This window comes from Saimiri boliviensis, chromosome 6, assembly GCF_048565385.1.
Source record: "Saimiri boliviensis isolate mSaiBol1 chromosome 6, mSaiBol1.pri, whole genome shotgun sequence".
NCBI lineage: Eukaryota > Metazoa > Chordata > Mammalia > Primates > Cebidae > Saimiri > Saimiri boliviensis.
Window position 1 is genome coordinate 57,620,991 of NC_133454.1, and position 19,543 is coordinate 57,640,533.

The 19,543-nt window shown below is 37.6% G+C and overlaps 1 protein-coding gene across 1 annotated transcript in view; it reads right to left on the minus strand.

The window, feature by feature from the left end:
* Nucleotides 1-1,967: 1,967 nt before the first annotated feature.
* The window catches only part of LOC101036485 (BH3-like motif-containing cell death inducer), a 28,552-nt gene continuing 10,976 nt past the window's right edge, over nucleotides 1,968-19,543 (minus strand). The window contains 1 exon segment of the mRNA XM_074401919.1: nucleotides 1,968-6,142. The gene's annotated coding sequence lies outside the window, so the exon portion shown is untranslated.

Here is a 19,543-nt window from a genome sequence, read left to right on the forward strand (position 1 = left end):
ATTTTTGTCAAAGCAATGGTGGCTCCCGCTGTGGAATGCTGAATGGAATATTCCATTGCAGGGCATGGGGAGAACTTGCATAAAGGAAATTGAAACCTAATCATTTAATTTTTAATTCACCTCTCCAAAAGCAACACATTGCCAATGCGTTTAAAAGGAATTATGATAATTTTGGTTCATAATTATTGAAAGATCATCATTTTCAACAATTTATTCAGTGTCTATTATTGGTTCTGTAACTTCATTCATGAAAACAATGATACATTTGCTTGTTTTTGCTCTTGGCCTTGGCTTGTTTTAGTTATGAGCGTTATGTGATGAGCATGAATATATGTGATATGGCCGTGAATATGCACAATCCAAGAGAAACTTTTCCTGATGGGAACTGTTCTTATTTATTCCAGAGAAGAGAAGGCTGGGAGGTAGTTGTCTTTAAGGACATGAAGGGATTGAGTTTAAAAGAATGGAGGCTGGCTGTTCTTTCTCTCCACAGGGAACAAGAGAAAATGGGATTAAACTACAGCGTGAGGGATTTGGAATAGAAATAAGAATTTCCCAACTGTGCAGAATCTCAAACACTGAAATGCATTTTGAAGGAAGTATGTGGACGTTAGTTTTCTTCTGATGCCTTTAAAATATGAAATGGCACATTTTTACTATGTGGTTTTATATGGATAGAGCAGAGCAGATTTGATGACAGAGTTCCGGGATTCTCTTGATCTATGAGTAGAATCTAAAAGTGGTGCATGGTGGTAACTGCGAGAAGTAACTATTTTTTATAGTGGTTATTTTTTAATGTCAACTTTTCTCATGGGGACAGACTGTCAATTTTATCTGTACTGTGAAATATGAAATGGAATAGAATGTCGTATAATAAGTTGGGTGGGGACAGATAATGTGGGAGCACAGTGCGCTTTTTAAAATTTTGTCTTCCCACTACCATTTCTGCTACTGACTAATTCAAGTTGAAAGGCAAAATATCATTCTAGTGGAGTTTAATATATATATATTGATTTTTGAATTTGATATGCTTATGATTCCTGGGGAAGTGAGCCTCCTCTGTATCCTCTTTATGGAGATATATATATATATATATATATATATATATATATATATATATATACACACACACACACACACACACATGTTTTTAATGAGTTGCATTTTTGCATTTGATTAGCAGAATTATTTGAATATATGGGATTCAACTTGGTCCAAATTCAATTTTGCTGTTAAAAATTATGACCACAGTGGATATTGGCTGTCTTGTCACTTGAAGGTAATTGTATTTTCCACTTCCCTGAGATAGTTTAGCGTAACAAGAAGAGTGTTTTGTTAAAATCAGAAACCTGGGGTCAGGTCTTATCTCAGTCATGACCTGGCTTTTTGACCTGGACAACTCAGTGACTGTTAAGTATCAGTTTATATTCTGAGGAATAAATAAAAATGTGTTAGACAGATGGTTTTAGTTCTAATATGCTAAGAACTATTAATACTGAAAACTCTGGATTTTCTGAGCTCAGTCTAAGATTATGTTCCTATAATCAATAGTTCTCAGCTTTAGCCGCACATTCCAATCTCCAGGAGAGCTTCAGAAAATTCCAATTCCCAGGCCACACTCACACAAATTAAATCAGAATCTTTTGAGAGACCCAGGTATCTGTATTTTTGAAACTCCCCAGGTGGTTACAAAGTACAGCCAAGGTTTAAAACTCCTGCTTTTGGATATAGTGGGGAAGTGAAATAATTATATTAGTGTTATCTACTGTGAGTGCGAGAATTGTGTCCATCTTGTCCCTTCCTGTACCCTCAAAATTGAACAAAATGCCCAGCACATAGCAGGTGCTCAGTAAATAGTTAATGTTTTTAGTAAACTTTGGCCAATTCCTAAAAGATGTAGGGCATATCAAATCGGCTACCTACTTGAATCACTTTTACGTTTATCTCATTCACTTAAGAGCTCAATCTTCTTCTTTTTTTTTTCTTTTTCTTTTTCTTTTTTTTTGGTCTGTGTAAATATCAAAGGAAAGTGAAATAATAGATCATCTTTTGCGATACAATTCACCTATTGTTGGGATGAAATTTTAAAAAATCATCTATCACATTCTCTAGAGAAGGGGCCCTTCGGAATCTAAAGACATGTTTCCTACATGACTCTACACATCTAGGTGAAAATAAATGAACTGTCTCAAGTGTCCAGTTGTAATATTTATTCAGCAGACATTTATGAAGTACTTTTTATGCCAAGCATGGTGCTAGGCTATTGTAGACTTTCCTGATCAGGATTTTATGCTAGAATTGAACCCTAATGCTCTTTCCTTTGCATATAACCTTGTGTTTTTTTATACATCATTCTTGGGAGAATTGAGAAAATATCATTCAAATCATATTTTTGTTCTCTGTGGTTCACATGACAAACCCCAGTTAAGAAAGGGCTGCAAGTCTAGAGGATACAATCACAAGCAAAAAATAGCATTTATGTTCTAGGGCAGCACTGTTCAGTGGAACTTTCTCAGCGATAGACATGTTCTGTATCTGTTCTGTTCAATAGAGTGGCCACCAGTTGCTTGTGGCTACTGAGAACTTGAGATGTGAGCAATGCAACTGAGGAACTAAATTTTAAATTTTACTTAATTAATTTAAATTGAAATAATCACATATGGTGAGTGGCTACCTTGTTGAATGGTGCAGCTCTAGAATCTCCTATTTGAATATGAGCACAACACTGGGTGGTAAGTGCTAACAAGAGGTAAGCACAGAATGACATGAAAGCCCCTAGGTAGGGAAGCTAGTCTTAGTGGTGGTAGAAGCTGGGGTGAAAACTTCCCAGAGAAAACGACGTCTAGGATGGAATGTGAAGGATTAGTGATGGAGTCTGGAAGGTGTAGTGGAAAAAGTACTAGGCAGAAACTGAAGTGTGTGAGAAAGCCCAGAAGATAGCGAGAACATTAAGAAAAGGCAGGTGTATGGCAGGAGCCTAGAATCACAGAGAGGCTGAGGAGTTGATCAGTCCAGAGAGGACTGTTGGAACCAGGATGAGGACATGAAGAGCTTTAGGTGTCATGGTGTCTCAGGGGCAATGGGAAGCCAGTGAAGAGTTTGAAGCCATGGAATAATACAATCACATTTGTGGTTTAGAGAGAATTCCCTGGCTGCCCCTTGGCAGTGTGAAGAAAACTGGAGTCATGGTAAGGAAGTCCAGGAGAGAAATTAGGGTTGTTCTTTACTGCAGTAGCATAGATGGAGAGATGTAGACGTATTTCAATAACAGAAAGAAGGAAAAAAATCAAAAGATTACGTGGGTAATTGACCATTGCTGGTGGAACTGGAAGAGACAAGGATCAGACTTTGGTTTCTGACTTGGTAGATGACAGTACCTTTTATTTAAAGGTAATGTGGGATCCTTTAGAAGTTGTCTCTACATTTAAATTTTCCTGTCACATTAGATGACTTGTTCCTGTGGATCCTGAAACTACCGTTGATATACACTAGTGGAAACAAACAACTTATAAGAGCATGCTTTTTCAATAAATCAACACAAGTTCACAGTTGATGCAACATTGCTTTTATTGGGGGTTAGAAACACATGACAAAGTCACATAAAATGTCAACAAAGTTACACTTTGTGCTTGGCTGCTCTTTAAAAAAAAAAAAAAAAAAAAAAAAACTCTGTTTATTTATGAACTCACTTCATGAGAACTGTGTGAGATGTGGCCAACAGTTATCATGTTGAAAACAGGATGGCCAGAGCCATGAGGAGATCTAAGCCTGACAATGTGAGCTAGCTAAGTGGAAATTTACCATAGTCAAATATCAGATACTTCCACACATTTAGATGTTTATCCATAAGTGGATCCAGCTTACCTGACTCCTTTGAGACAGAATTGTGTCTTGAACCTCTGTTATTCAGCTGACCACGTTATTAATCATTACTAAATGCCAGCCACATGCAAAAGGGATGGAAAACAAGAATGAGATTTGCTCAGTTCTAGCTTTTTATGGCTGAAGTATTTTTGAGTCAGTTACATGGATACAAAATTAGAATAGGAAATGATTGAATATTTTTTAAAATGTTAAGTACTATGGAAACAGTCATGTATAAACATTCATGCAGAAGCACTTACAAACATATACTGTGCATAAAGTTGGTCCAGAAGATGCTCGTTAGGTATGATTTATGTATATGAACTAAGAATTCAAAATAACTTAAAAATACCATTGAAGACATTATACAAATAAGACTTTGGACATTCTTTGGTGGTGGGGGGATGAACCATTAACAACTTCTAGACTTCATTGCTAGCTATTTTTTACATTGAGGTAGGAAACCAAAGTGAAGTATAGAACAGAAACAGTCTACCAGGCACTATCTGGTTACTACCTAGATAGACTGTTTCCAATGATAAAATTCAAGTGCACACTGCACACTGAATTTATCAAGGGCGGACGAATGCAAGAGCTACTGACAGTGAAATGGAGGGCCTGGTTTCTGGTCCTTACTAAGCCACACCCCAAAGTGCAATCTTCTGTAAGTCACTCCTAATTTATGGGCTTTAGATTTATCTCCTCTATTTCTAAGGGCATTGCAACAAGTGACTTAAACCTCTCCCTTTTTTATTCTCAAGGATTTGGGATTTCATGTAGATAAAAGTAAACAATCTCATCAAAGTCTTGCAAAAAAAAGTCTGAAATGCTGATGAAATTCATTCCCCCATTTTTTTTTTCAATTTCTATCATGAAAATACATTCTCTCACTCTAGAAGGCTGAAAAGTTTGAGGTGACTGTCAAATGAAATAGCTATTTGCTTACCATGGAAAAATATCAAGGTATACAAAAAGGAATAATAATTGTGACACTGATTACAATATTGCAACCTAGCACTTTAGATCATGAGCTTTGCAATTGCAATCCTGAATGTAAGCCCTGAATATGGTGCTTTGGCAAGTTACTTAAACCTCAGTTTTCTTGCCTGTAAAATGGGAATAATAATACCTATTTTGCACAGTTGTCATAAGGCTTCAGTGAGTTAATATGTGAAATGCTTAACAGAACTCAATAAATGCCAATTATTATTAGGTTAATGGAAAAATCATAGTTCTCCATGCTGTCACCAATCACCCTCACTTACTTTAATAGAAGGGAAATATAATAATTCTAGGTAATACCTGGGGTGAGAGACAGGAGGTGAGTGTGCAAACCCTTTATTGGCTATAGAGAGCTGCTGAATGTTTGGGGTTAAGTCGACAAGATGTGAGTGTTCATTTTCTCCTCCAATTACATCCACCTAAAGAACTCCATTTTCTCCTTCCTTTCCATTTATCTAAATCTTTGATATCATTCAAGGTTCATCACATACTTTCCTCTTTTAGAACTTTCTTCCCTAAATAAGCCAGTTTTGCCAACTTTATGACAAACTCCCCTGAACTCATCTTTTGCTTGGTTTTGTTTTTGACTTTACCTCTACCAACCCTATCTATTACTTATCTTTTCAAAAGTTTCTATAACTTTTTTATAATCAGATTTAAGCTCTTTAGAAGCAGTGATTTTATCTCATAGAATCTACCTTTCTTGATTAAAAAAAAATAGTTGATTGGTTAGTGTCAAGTGGAACAATGTGATAGTATGATTATTTTACCCTTTGAATAGCCTCTGACTACTTTATTTTAAAAGTTCTTTTTGTTCTGTAAGCCACTCTTAAGATCCAACCCTATGTGTGATGAAAAATCATTCTCCTTGTAGGATTAATTTTGTTTCTTAAAATATTAACATATGTGTGCAATTTGGGATTTTAAAACAAGTGCATTAATAAGCATATCCATATTAGAAAAAAATGAATGTCACATGAATTTAAGTACAAACAGAGGAATACACATGAGGAAGGGAAGGTTCTTGGGTCATGAAAATCTAGATGTCATTATTGAGTTTTTCTGTTTCTTGAAAAGATTGCCTCTTGTTCTGAGAGTCCTAGTGGCTGAAGCTGCACAATTTGGGGGTGCTGCTTAGCAGAGGAGGTGTCTTCAGGTGATCACTTTCTTTGTTTCAACTTCATAGTTGGCTTGAGGGTCCATCAATATAGCAGTCTCTGCAGTCTTTGTCTTTGTACTGGGGAGACATTCCTGAGGAGGGGGACTAAAGGACCAGCTGAAAGGAACATAAACACAACTGAAAAAATAACAGAACATGTCACAGAAAGTTATCACATTGACTCTTTAATAAAAATAAATAAATGTAATGATACTGTGGGGACCGAACTAGGTCTAACTACAGATGAAATGTTGCATCACTAGAAAAATGCTGTTGTTTTACATTGCTCCCCTCCCTAAAGAATCAGTCAGCAATGGCATTGCCTGACTGTGTGTGAGATACCACTCTAAGCTCTTTCTGGGAGAAAATGCTAGGTAAGAAAAGCTTCAGGTTTATCTAACAGGGAACTTACTGAAATAGGAAACATAGGGAAAAAAAAAAAAAACAAAAGAACACAAGACATTGAGGACACATTCAAATAAATCCCAGGAGTAAAAGCAAAGTAAGATAGCTGTGGGTACATAACTGCTTAGCAATGCAGGGCTGAGTGAAGTCACTAGAATTGTTAGGTACTGTCAATTCCTTGTACTTGTCTTTGTATTCCCAGTGCCTGCTACAGAACATGATATGGAAAGAAAGAAAAGAAAAAGAAAGAGAGGAAGGAAGGAAAGAAGGAAGGAAGGAAGGGAGGGGAAAGAAAGAAAGAGGAAGGAAGGAAGGAGGGAGGGAGGAAGGAAGGAAAGAGAAAGAAAGTAAGAGAAATAAAGAAAAAAAGAAAGAAAGAGAAAGAAAAAGAGAAAGAAAGAAAGATTGAAAAAAGGGAGGGAGGAAAGGAAGGAGGGAAGAGAGAACAAAAAAAGAAGAGAAGGATGGAGAGAAAAAGAAAAATAAAGAAGAAGATTTCCAAAGTGTAGAAGAGGTGGAGAGACAGATTATGCAGAAAGAAAAAGCAGGGTACGAGCATATTCAATGACTTGGAAGCCAGAGAAAGCAGGCTCACTTAATTCAAGAAGAGATTACACATTCTGAGTGGTTTTAGAAAATGGGGTAGGGCAATTTCCAGGTGGCTTTGAACATGTTAAGATTTAATTTGGGAAGTATGATATGTTAATATAACTACTGTAGGCTTCTGAGAGGAATATTAAGATGATTCAAATGAATCAAGTGGAAGGAAAAATGTGAAACTCAAAGGAGTTAATCCAGTGGAAAAAAAACAAACCATACCGCAAGAAATTAAAGGAAGGCAGGACTAAAGAATATAGTCTTAAAATAGAAAGGCAGGTGCTTGTCAGGGTTTCTTCTATGTTAATGTTAATCGAAATAAATGGGCTTAGAACTCAAATCAAGAATTTCTTCTCCCACTGTGCAGCCTTTTTCATTCTTCAGCTGTTCTTCCTTTCTGTCACTGCCCCTTCCTGAAAACGAACTCCAGTCTTTACTGTTTTAGCATCAATGCAAAATATGTTAGTAAATACAGAACGTGGAGGTGGAATCAAATATAACTTTGAAGGGCAACTGTTGGAAAAATGAGCTCTGGATTCACGCGTCCTGGAGTTGTTCCTATGCCTCCATACTTTAGAATAGCTTCAAAAATTCTTAAAGCTGTAAAAGAATTTAGAGCCCAAGTAATCCAGCCCAAGCATTTTAAAGATAAGGGTATTTGAGAAGAGTTGTTATTAATGTTTCTCTTTTTGATTTTACAAAAGTTGTTAGGAATAAAATACACTTTGCAGGTAGATGTTAATTTAACTGAAGACTTTATCATTAACCTCTTTATCATGCTTACACAATGAAGGTGTCTAATAAGTTAGGCACACCAGAAGGGGTACACTATAACACATCACTGCTTTTTGAGCTAACCACTTTGAATACACTGAGGATGCTGGCTCTCTAGATGGCAGGTATAATATGTTTTTGATATGTAAAATAACTAAGTGTTAAACGTTAATAGATATTTTTCTGTTCTAATTAAGCTTGCGATAACTGATCTTGAATGAGCAATTAAATATACATCATAAAGATTTTAGAATTTATTATTTTGTGAACACTGACAAGGATGATGGGGTGCTAAGCTTTTGAAACACATTTGTAAAACTCATTTTTTAAATAAATTAAAATGTTATGTATTAAGGAATAACATTTCACACAATTTTTTCTGGCTCATTTGGATACCTAATGATGGAAAGTCCTTGAATGCATGAGCAGGTGAAAAGTAAGCTTTGTATTGCTTTGGTATTATGTAGCTATACATTACGCGAAATATCTTTTGTAATAGGGACTCCATTATGAAATCAAATTTTGAGAAATGGATAGTATAAATATGTGAATGACCATATTCTAGGTGTCTACTATGAGTCAACTGTTTTACAAATCAGCTTTCTTTGGGCTGTATACTTACTCAATTGCAATGAGTCATACCTTGTATCATCTCAATATAAGCCTCCCTTAGAATTATTTTTGTCTTCCAAACACAAAAGCATAAATTGAGACCCTTATATTGCCTTGGTCAGGGTCTCTCTCTGACCTGATGGTAACGATTCTCCAAATTTGCATCAAGAGTCTCTTCGCCTACTGAGCACATGGTAAGTGCCAACTACCAGGCTGACCAACCAACTCAGTATTGCTATGCCTGGCTTATTCCTTAATAGGTAGATCTTCAGGGTTCAGTTCCCTGGAAGGAGGCTCTCCAGTGGGGCCATTAGTAGACCTTGGGCATCATGTCAAGATGTCAAAAGGGAAGTTGATGCTAGTGCATAAATAACCTAAGGCAGAGTTTCAGTGTCCAACATGTGCCATGCAAAACAGTGAAAAACAATAAAAAAACTTGTTTATTATTGTTATTGTTTTGATTAACCTGGATAAATTAAAATTATTATCTCTGCCTAAGGTCATTTCCCTGGCATTTGATCTTGTTTCCAACAAAGGAAATGAATTTCTTCTTGAAACAAATGAATAACATTCACTATCCTAAAATTCTCATTATTTCAAGTTGTCTAAAGTCAGGAAAAAGACTAAATCAATCAAGAGTAGCAAATATTCTACATATTAAGCAAGTGTCCACGGTGATAACCCTTTTAGAGATAATTAATTTCTAACATCTAGGTCACACATATTTATTCTTGCATAAGAACACAGATCGTAGAGTCTTCTTATTCCTATATTAATCAAAAAAGAATTTTTAAAAATAAGCTTATTTTAAAAACATTCTACTCAGGAACCGTTTCAAATGATGAGAAATGCAAAAGAAAAGAAAAAAAAACTCAAGTAGGCAACATGTAAAGCAACACACAACTATATGCACATTAGTATAATTACACATTGCAAATTATATCGGATGTATCTAATATCTAATTTTTTGAAAGCTGATTCCACTTGAGACTTCAATAACAGCATCAACATTTTGCAGGTGGCTCCTTCTGTACAGTATCCAAAGGGAATTATTCCTCTAATGTGCTTACGACCCTCAAGTAAAAGCTAAAGCTCTCTCTTAAAGGACCAATGAACAATGAATACGGGGAATATTACCTTGATAAAGGAAGGGGGAAGGGTTTCACCATATATAATATTCAGCACGGTTATTTATTCTGTTCCTTCTGTGCCCATGATATTTATTTGCTTCAAGCAATGAGAAACAAACTTAAACAAGAGACTCATTAGAAAATGTGGACGAGGCTACATCTATATTCTGAGGCAACGATATAAAAAGCTAAGGGTTGATAATTTCTTAGATGAATCGATAAAAGAGAAATATTCAACAGAAGGGCAGATTTTATCTTTGACTGAAAACAGAAAGCCCTACGTTAAATTCAGCACTTCTAAAACATATGATTAATTTGTCCTAAAGAGGACACCAGATCAAAGTTCTGCTTTGAGAAATAGGCTTTTGTCTTCATCTTTCTATATGAGTTAATCAATCATCAAATAACCAAAATAAATTTGTGATCTTGGAGAACGACGCACATTATTCAAGGTGATCGGATCTATTTTCTTGATTCCTCCTTAAAGATCTTTCTGCTAATTAGTCAGGGTTACTATTGAATTATTTAATTATCCACACTTGTGTGCAATGAAATATGTTGTCATATCACACACTTTATCATGCTGTTGTAGTTCACACTTAATGATGCCTCTATAGTTAGCAGTTTCCTTTGTTCTGTTCAGTAAGTGGTTTTAGAAAGAGGGTGGGCCAGGAAGGTGGAGCCCTTGGATTTGTAAAATAAAATCATATATTCCTGGTCTGCAAGCCAAACTTTATGCATTTACATGAATTTCTTCTTAGAAATTAAGTTGCAATTCCATTTGGAATAAGCTAAGAGGCACAGGTCGGTGACTTGGAATGCAACCGCAACGGTGTTACTATACCTTGAACATCTCTCTAGCGCATTTCCACTGCAGTGCAATGGTAAAACGACGATTTAATTTTTTTTTTTCTAATCAGCAAGGAATGTCTTTAACAAGGAAGAAGTAAATTATGATAATTACTCTGAATGGTCGGATCCTTGAGCATTACTAATTAGCATTTATTGCCTGGATTATAGAACAATACATGTGAAACCGAACTGCGATTGCTCTTTTACGTTGAAGACTTGAAAAGGCAATGGAGCAAAAAGGCAGCATCATCAGCAGTGTAGTCAGTAGTTTACATCTCCTTGATAGTACGCAGAACCCCTCACTTTGGAAACACACAAATATGGCCCTCAGTATTTATGGCCCATTCATTTTTTTGTTGTTGTTAGTCACATATTTACATAAGATATCATAGTCATGGTAGACTAAAGAGAGGAGAAGCATTTTGGTGATGATGTCATTTCGGGATAATTTTATCAGTTGTGAGAGTTTAACAATAAAGAACATAAAACTTGGTGTTTCATAAAAATATGAAAATTTTCTGGAGAAATTTTGACTTGAAAATGGAACAAAGAAGTCAGTTTTTAGTGAATAAAATTGTTACATTCACTACCCCACTTTCCCTTAGAAGATCTACAGTTGGAAATAGCTGATGAAAGGCAATTGGTTTCTGGCTTAAGAGCCTTTTTCATTAGGAATTTTCAATAAAATAAAGTCTGAAATTAGAAAAACATTAGACATTAATCAATGGACTAACACCAGTCATGTAAATAAATGCCATTCGTATAATCTGGCAACTGAAATTCTTAAATAGCCTGGCAGGTAGAAGGAGAGAAAGAGGAAAATGTACCATTCATCATTCTCACTGCGGTCTCACCGGTTCCCTCCACACCCCATTATAGCGAATGAAGAGAAAGAACATCGTAAAATATAAAGCCAGTACTAAATACAGTCACTAGCCTTCCAATACCTTCCATGGATTCCCCACCCTGATCCTTTTTAGTTTGAAAGAATAAGTTTGACTAAATCTGTGAGGAGATTAAACAGGCTGCTGATAAAAATTAATTCTGCTGAATGAGCAAATGCATTTGGATTGCAGAGATGCAAATAAGATAATACTTTTCTTTTCCTTTGACATACCAGGAGGATTAGTGTAGAATGTTAAATTTGATTTTATTAGAATATATTAGCAGTGTTTTAATTAATACCAATCAAACATTTTCTTTCCCTGGGGCTCGCTGTGTTCCTAACACTTTCTAAATCATCTGCCTTTTTTCATCAAAAAGCCCCTCTACAAAATTACCAAAGCCTTTGTTACATTCTTTACAATTTTACTGTATTCAACGGAAAATTATGAGCTCTTTACCTAAAGGTGTCTTGCCTATAGTATTAATTCCCAGGTGCTAGATTTAAAATGAATACTGTTCATTAGTACACAATTTTTTTAAAGGTAGAATTAGAGACTTGAAAATAAATATCTTCTGTATTTTTCTTTTGGGGAAAAATGTTGCAAAAGGGCTTTTGGCTGGTTCATATTATTTGACTTTATTCTCACTAGAGCTTCCTAGAGCTGTTAAATTTCCAACTGCCTTGGTTTTTAGCTGGCATTTCTTTGGAAACAGAGGCAAAAAAAAAAAAAAGGAATTTTAAAAAAGGAGGTGGGGAGAGAATCTAGTTAAAAATACGGAGAACCAGTGTGCCCTGTGAACTGAATTGTAACTGTGTGTTCCAAGGAGGTACTGCATTGCATTTCACTCATTATCCTCTCCTTTTCTCTCAAGCTTCCTGTCCTTCTGTGTCCGAAAGCTCCAGTTCACTTCTTTCTCTTTTCTTCCCGCAACGAACCCCCACCCCAATTCCCCGCCTTATTTTTTTTTTTATCTGCCAAGCTGGATTTGCACTTTTAAAGATCAGTATCAATAATGCCCTGCTTGTTTCGGTTGCACTCTCCCTTTAAAAGACAGCCCCCTCTAATTGATGCGTCTGGGCTAGTCTAGACTGGTAGTGATTGAACCAACCACCAATTATGTTATTCATTTCACTGAACTTCACTGATGGGCTCGGTGAGGAAGAAGGGGTGTTGAGAAACCTGCCCTTGCGCTGAAGCAGTTGCCTGCTGAAATATAAAATCTCGTGTCGTTATGCACTCTTAAATGCCTGGGTGATCAGTTGTATGATAGCAACCTCCGAACATGAGCAATCCACTTGAAAACATGTACAAACCTGAGAGTGCCTTGAAATACAAACTAAAACACTTGTATTAAATTACTACCCTGTTATCATTGAAAATCACAGAAGAATTATATCTGGCATGTGTTTATTGATCCATGTATACATTTTCATAGAATAAACTGCAAATATATTTTAACTTCAAAAAGTACCAAATGTTTTACAAATATTTGATATGAATAATGTGTTAATATAGATCCATAAGTTAAATAGATGCCTTCCTGTAATTTCCAAATACCTATGCATACACATCAGCTAAGATGGGGGAAGTCATTCAACCATTGAATATAAACTAACAATGACTTAAAAATCAAATAACTGTTTTCTTTGAAGCACATTCGGACTATCAAAGGCTGGAAAGTAATATTCAAATATTACTACACAAGAGGTTTCAACAAAAGACATGGTGCAATTGTTGCATAGTTCGTATTCTCAATTCAATTTTCTGATACAAAATGGTTTCTTGATTGCAATTTGGCATCAAGGATTTCAAATTGCAATAAACACTTAAAAAAAAAAAAAAAAAAAAAAAAAAAAAAAAAAAAAAAACCAGGCAAAGAACAGTTTCCCTAATCTTCAACTACACGTACAAAACAAGGCTACAACCAACATAAAGTCTTTAGCGGAAGAAAGCATTTAGATTGGGGTTGATTTAGGTATTTTTCAAACACAGAAGAGAAATGTTGGCTCAAGAATATGAAAATTGTTTAAAAGAAAATTTATACTAGAATTTTTCACAACAAAGGAAAGGTAAGTTACTGTTTCCCTTCACCAACTATGAGACAGACCTAAATCACTGAAATTATTCAGTTATAAAAAGTTACAGCTCAAGAAAACTACAAACTAGGTAATGCTGGCCATTACCTTAAGAAAGGATAATTTTAAATGTGTGGTTTGGTTGTTATAAAACCTTTTCTGGATTGAATTTAAGTACTGATAAAATTTTTCTTAGTTTTAAAATGAAAAACGGTATTTGTTACTCCCCAAGAATACGATAATTGTGTTTGCTGTTGTTGTTGCTTTCATTTTACATATTTAGAAGATTTATTTCCAATCTTTATTACCTTTATATCCATAAAGTATAAAATTTTGTAAAAGACTCCAAGCAAGGAGGCGGTATCCCTTCTTTTATTTTTAAAATGTCTTGCAAAGTCATACAACTTAATTGTTATTAATACCATAAATTCCATCCTTTGTGTGGAATAGCAAGAATAGAATTTTAAGCTATTAATATTTTAGTCCAAACTGTTAGTTTGCCTTTATCTGCGTCTGTGTGTTCACTGTCTAGCCATCCATGATACACACGTGTGGACACTGAATATATAATATATTCACATGCCCATTTTAATTGGGCACAATTTTAAGATTAACTGTGGAGTTTGAAAGTTGGAGGCATGGGGCATGCTGGGACTTCAGCTGAGATGTTCTGAGGTCAAGCACCAGGTACTGAGCTGTTCTTGTTACGCTCGTATACTACTGCGTGTTGCTCTCAAGGAATAGACCATGCAGATGAGTTCCACAAGCCTCAGGCATCAATAACATACGTACATATACATAGCAGCCAACACGCTATTAAAGCAGAATATATACCTACTTTAACAGAAATCTAGGAGCTGCCACTCTCTGGTCACCTGATCCCATCTAACAATGAAAACCTCAGAGGTATACTCAATCACTTCAGACAAACTTTCTTTTCTTTTCTTTTTGCCTTAAAGAATAAAGTTCCACCAAATTTCCGGGATGCAAAAGCACGACTCGCAGCTCCCAAGAGCCTAACCCGTGGATTTAAACGGTAAACATCACAAGTTAGGGTCTCAGGGACTGAGAGGAGCGCAACAATTTTTTTCTTTCTTGAGACAAAACAAAGCAAAACAAGAATGACAGGCAATTTCTGTTCGAGGTTCATTACTAAAACGCAACAAACAGGTGGTATGGTATTTCCTGTGTAAGCTCCCTTCCTTCGCAAAATTGAGTCCATTTAAGCATAATACACACACGCATACGCAGTGTCTGGGATCGCATATACAATCACGCACACACACATACAATCACGAGTATATCCGAGAAAAACTCTTTAAGCTTTGGGCAACACAGTTGACTAAAATGGAAAATAATATGAATAGACCCGGAAATGCCCAAGTTTTTTAAACCATAGTCTACGATAAGGACTTAACGTCTCTTCAAAGCTTTAATTTACAACCAGCACGAATGACTGAAGAGAAAATAGGAGGCATCTCTTTCCCCCAGGGCAAGCATGCCGCATGCAAAAAATCATAGAAATCGGGTATTTAGAAGGAGAAGACCGAGAGGTAGGATTCGGAGGCTATGGAAGTGTAAATACGAATCGCGTTCTGAACTCACCCATTCGAAGCGGCGCGGGGCCCTCACAGCCTCCCGTGGCACCATCCCGAGCAAGGGGGGGAAATGTGAGCTCTCAGTGCGCTAGGCTGGGCGAGGTGTTTCAATAGAGGACGGAGAACGGGGGCGGGGAGGGGAGGCGGGGGCAGGAAGCGATACACCAAATCTCGAGACTGTAACTCTGTAGCTTATGCTTTGACGAGAGAAAAAAGGGCAGTTGGGTGGGAGTGGAGGGAGGGGCTGGAACTGATCAAATTTGGAAAATATTCACTTTAAAAAAAAATATTTTTTTAAAGGTCGGGGGTGGGAGTAAGAAACCACCCCAGAGCTGCTTTTTTGAAAAATTTCTTCCTTCTTTCTTTAGCGTGCACTTTGCCAGTCCTGCAAACGGAGCCTTCGTCTGCATCAGCTGCTTGGCTGAAGTCAAGGCCAAATCACCAAGAGCGAGCACCAGGCTGTCATTTGGTAGACGCGAAGTGGGAAGGGCTGGGTGCGGGCTGGGGAGAGACGTTCCCCTCGCACCTCCCGCTGCGGATTCTTTGAAGCCTTTGGCCAATATTTCAGAGGAATCCGAAGCATAGTTCCCCTCCATCTTCGCAGACAGCCCCTGGTTCTGTATCTGATCGATGGTCGCTTTCCTCATCAGACTGGAAGTGGGGCTTTTCTGTGCTGCCTCCAAAATGAAAGGAAAGGGAGGGGAGGCAGATGGGAAGATGACCCTTTATCAAATTTTTCTTCTCCTTTTTCTTTCTGTTTTTCATTTTTTCTTTTTTAGTTTTTCTTCTTTTATTCCAGGCCTGAGCAAGGTAGATGGCTGGCTAGTCAAAGAGAATGACGAAGCAGCCACAGCCAGGAAGACACCGGAGAGGCCTCAACGCACTTAGTAAAAATGCTAAATATTTTTTAGATATTTCCATATGCAACTAAAAACAGTTAGAGCTCCAGACTCTCCCCCTCCCCTCCTTTAAAAATAGAATCATGCTAGCAAGACAGCTAAATTATGTCTCTTTTCCCTCTGTACAGGGTCTGTTTAGCACCCCCACCCCCACCCCACCTTCAAGACAACTTTTTTCTCACCTCTGTAGGTTCTTCTCAGGCACAATCCTCCGCTGAGCTCAGGGGCTCGCCTTTTTCTCTCCCTTCCCTTTTCCTTTTCCTCTCAGAAAAGCTAGTCCGTCATGATCACACCTAGCTTCTCACTCGCTGCTGGCTCAACCTTTCTCCCTTTCTCTTTTACTATTAAAATATAACAATAATAATGGCCCTTTCGACATAGCAGCATGAAGTGGCTGCCTTTGAGAAGCACATTTAATCTTTACTGGCTCCCCTAGGCTTCAGTGAAGAAGGAGAAAGCAAGGGAAAAAAAAGGGAGAGAGAGAAAAAAAGATTGTAAGGGAGGCTGCTGACGGACAGCAGGCATCAGGCACAAATCAGCGACAAGTTGAATTTTCCTAGACCACACTGCCCCCTTTCTTCTCGGCTTGCTCCCTGGGCTCCTGGAAAGCCCGAGTGTCTGGTTACAGGAGGCAACGGGTCTCCTTTTGCCAACCATGGTGCAGATTCCTCGCATGCCTGCTTAAATCTCTGGCAGAATAAGAAATCAATATCCCCCTCTAATCACCTTTAGCTCCTAGATGGCTTCCCCCCTTTTCTGAGAATCCACTTGGCTCTCCTCGCCGCTCCCCCGCCCTGCCAGGCTCCTACATACAAAGCTTGCAGCCCTGTCATTTCTCACTTCCTTCCATATCTTGGAGACAAGCCTCTCTTCTAATATCCTCTTGTGCTTGCTCCCTCTCTCTGTTGTAGTGTGTCTCATCCCTGATTCGCAGCGCTGGATGCACTAAGGCATCTCCCTTACTACTAATGAGACCAAAAATACATCAGCAGGTCAGGGGGAAGGCCAGACACTGTATTATACAAATACAAAAAATTTCTCAGCCTGCTAGACCCAGAGATCAGGTATCACATTTTCGAAAAAGGAAAAACAGGGAGGGAAAGAAGTGAAGAAGAGAGACCACAGTGCAGTTCTCTGCCTAATTGTTCCACATCCGAGGGGAATTTAAAGCACACGTGCATGGATGAGTGCAGGTGATGGATTTTGTGAATCTTGGTGGCTTTTCTTTACGGACAGAGAGTCAACAATGCCCAAACATTTCTTTGCAATCAGCATTTAGCAGGATCAAAGAGCAGCGATTCAGATCTACATTTAAGATATGTAGACACTCTGTTCAGGCATGTGATGACTACAGTGCTAAAATTTCCCTTCCTTCCCTGGCTGGGGTTTGCTCGTTGCCTGTATTTGCAATATGTACTAATTTACCATTTATGTGCCCTTGGATTTTAAAATGAATTCATCAGTCACTGAAGCTCATCCTAACCCTTTGCTTTCACTGCAGACATTTTCCTTTTTCCTGAAGCATGTTTTTCCTCTTCAAATGTCTGACAGATAGATATACACTTCATTGATCAGCCTCAAGTCCCCCAATAATGACAAGTAATATTTCAGATGACAAAAAAAGAGGCACAAGAAAAAAGAAAGACCCCTAAGTTGATTGGGGGAGCATCTCCTACCATTTCCGTTGGCATTCATTTTTAAAACTCTGCTATGGAAAGCATGGCCCTGCTGAAAATTAGGGTCTCTACCTATCTGTATATACAGTGGGTAAGTTGCCATTCTAACCCAGTTTTCCCAGCTAGAATCATGCAGACAACAGGCAGTGTGGTGTTAAATACAATGTCAGATTCTGTAAATCGCAAGGGAAGGGAGAAAGGTATCTGAGGATATAGGTTTCCTCCAAGTCAATGTTTTTAAAAGGTAGTTTCTTTGTGCTCAACTCAGACATAATTGTGCTTTGTCTCTGTCCGTGAGACCTGCAAAAGCATGCCTAGATGCCAAGAAAAAGGAGAAGAAAACGCACAAATAAGAAGAAGATACGGAGAGAGGAAGAAGGGAGAGGAGAGAAGTAGAGAGGAAAGGCGAGGAGAGCATAACAGCTAAAGGCAAAAAGAGAGTGTTGGATTTTTTTAATACTTTTTTTTTCTTTTTTGTCATTACTGGGGAGGAGAAAGAGGTGGCTGCCAGGAGTTGGTGACTAGGTTAGAATCATTTTCAGATTTGGCTAACAGGGTGTTTTCACTAGACTGATGGAGAAAAAAGAAACAAGCTAGAATAATCATGAAGGGTGGAGCTGCAAAAAAGAAAAAAAAAAAAAAAGTCTTTGACTCACTGGGTGCCTCCCTGTACACCAAAATGAATCATTCCTAACCAGAACCATCAATTGTCTTAGTGTACTTCTATATGAAGGCCAGATTATGGGAATCATGTCATTGCACCCATCTTCAAAAGGAAAGGTAAACAGAGGATGAAATTTCCCGAGACTCTTTTAAGCCTCTCTATAGTTGCAACAATAGTTCAGCATGATTTTCACATAATAAGCTAAATTTGCCCTTGCCTGTATTCACTCTGCTTACAAAGATACACAAATATATAGCTTATGAAAGTTTTGCTATGAACACATCATTTTCTCTATACAACTCAGCAATGTCTTTGGAGGATACTTATTTCAAGCAGTTAACACCTGACCCCAATTTCTGTGGGTAATTAGTGAGCTAGATAACCACACAAAGTGGGTAATTATTTAGTACCCAAGGGTACGCTAGAAGTGGGTAGTGGCTTTGTTAACAAAAGCACATCTCTAATTATTGTATCTATGATGGGTGTTTTAAAAATACCAGTTACTATATCAAGTGAACCATGATAAATAAGTGAACTAGTTTGCTGTCCTTAGCATATACATATGTATCTTCCATCATGGTTAATAGTATTTACCTCTCTTGTATGGAGTGTTGTGAAGATTAATTAGTTAACATCTGTAAGACTCTCAGAAGATGAAATATGCTAGAGGCCTTCTAAATGCAGTATTATTATTGTTATTATTACCTTGGCTAGAAATACCAGGATGGGAGAAACAGTAAGGGTAAATGCTCTTGTCTGGTCTACATCTAAGTTTGCAAATATGCTGAGATCACAAACATAATGAGTTTGAATATGGGGAGTAGTTTCCTACCTGACAGAGTCTAACCCAGGCTGTAATAGAAAAGAAAGGCAGAAGGTATTTCATTGACAGCTGGCTCCGGTTGGACCTGAGGAACTGGGATAGAAGTGGAGAGGAAAGGGAGGAGCAGGAAGGAGTCAGTGATGGGCTGGGAGGAAGCTGAATCCACTGGACCACACCCTCCTTCCAAAGTCTTTCTATCCTTCTCTCTCATGAGCAGCAAATATGCACAAAACACCCCAAAGAAGATATCTATGCAAGTCCTGGGACAAATGCAGCATAATGACAATCTATCTGGCAGTTACATAGCATTTATTCTGGAGGAGAACCATCAGCACAAATCGTCATAACAAATGCACATACATTTTAAAATATTACAGTGTTGAGAATAGGCACACACAGATCAACCTCAGATATCTTTAACCCAGGTTACGAGCAGCAATGAAGAAGCAACTTTCCAATTTAATTGCTTTTATGAATCACTCCCAGGAGGAGAAGGGGGTATTATTAATTTTTGCTGAGAAAGAAG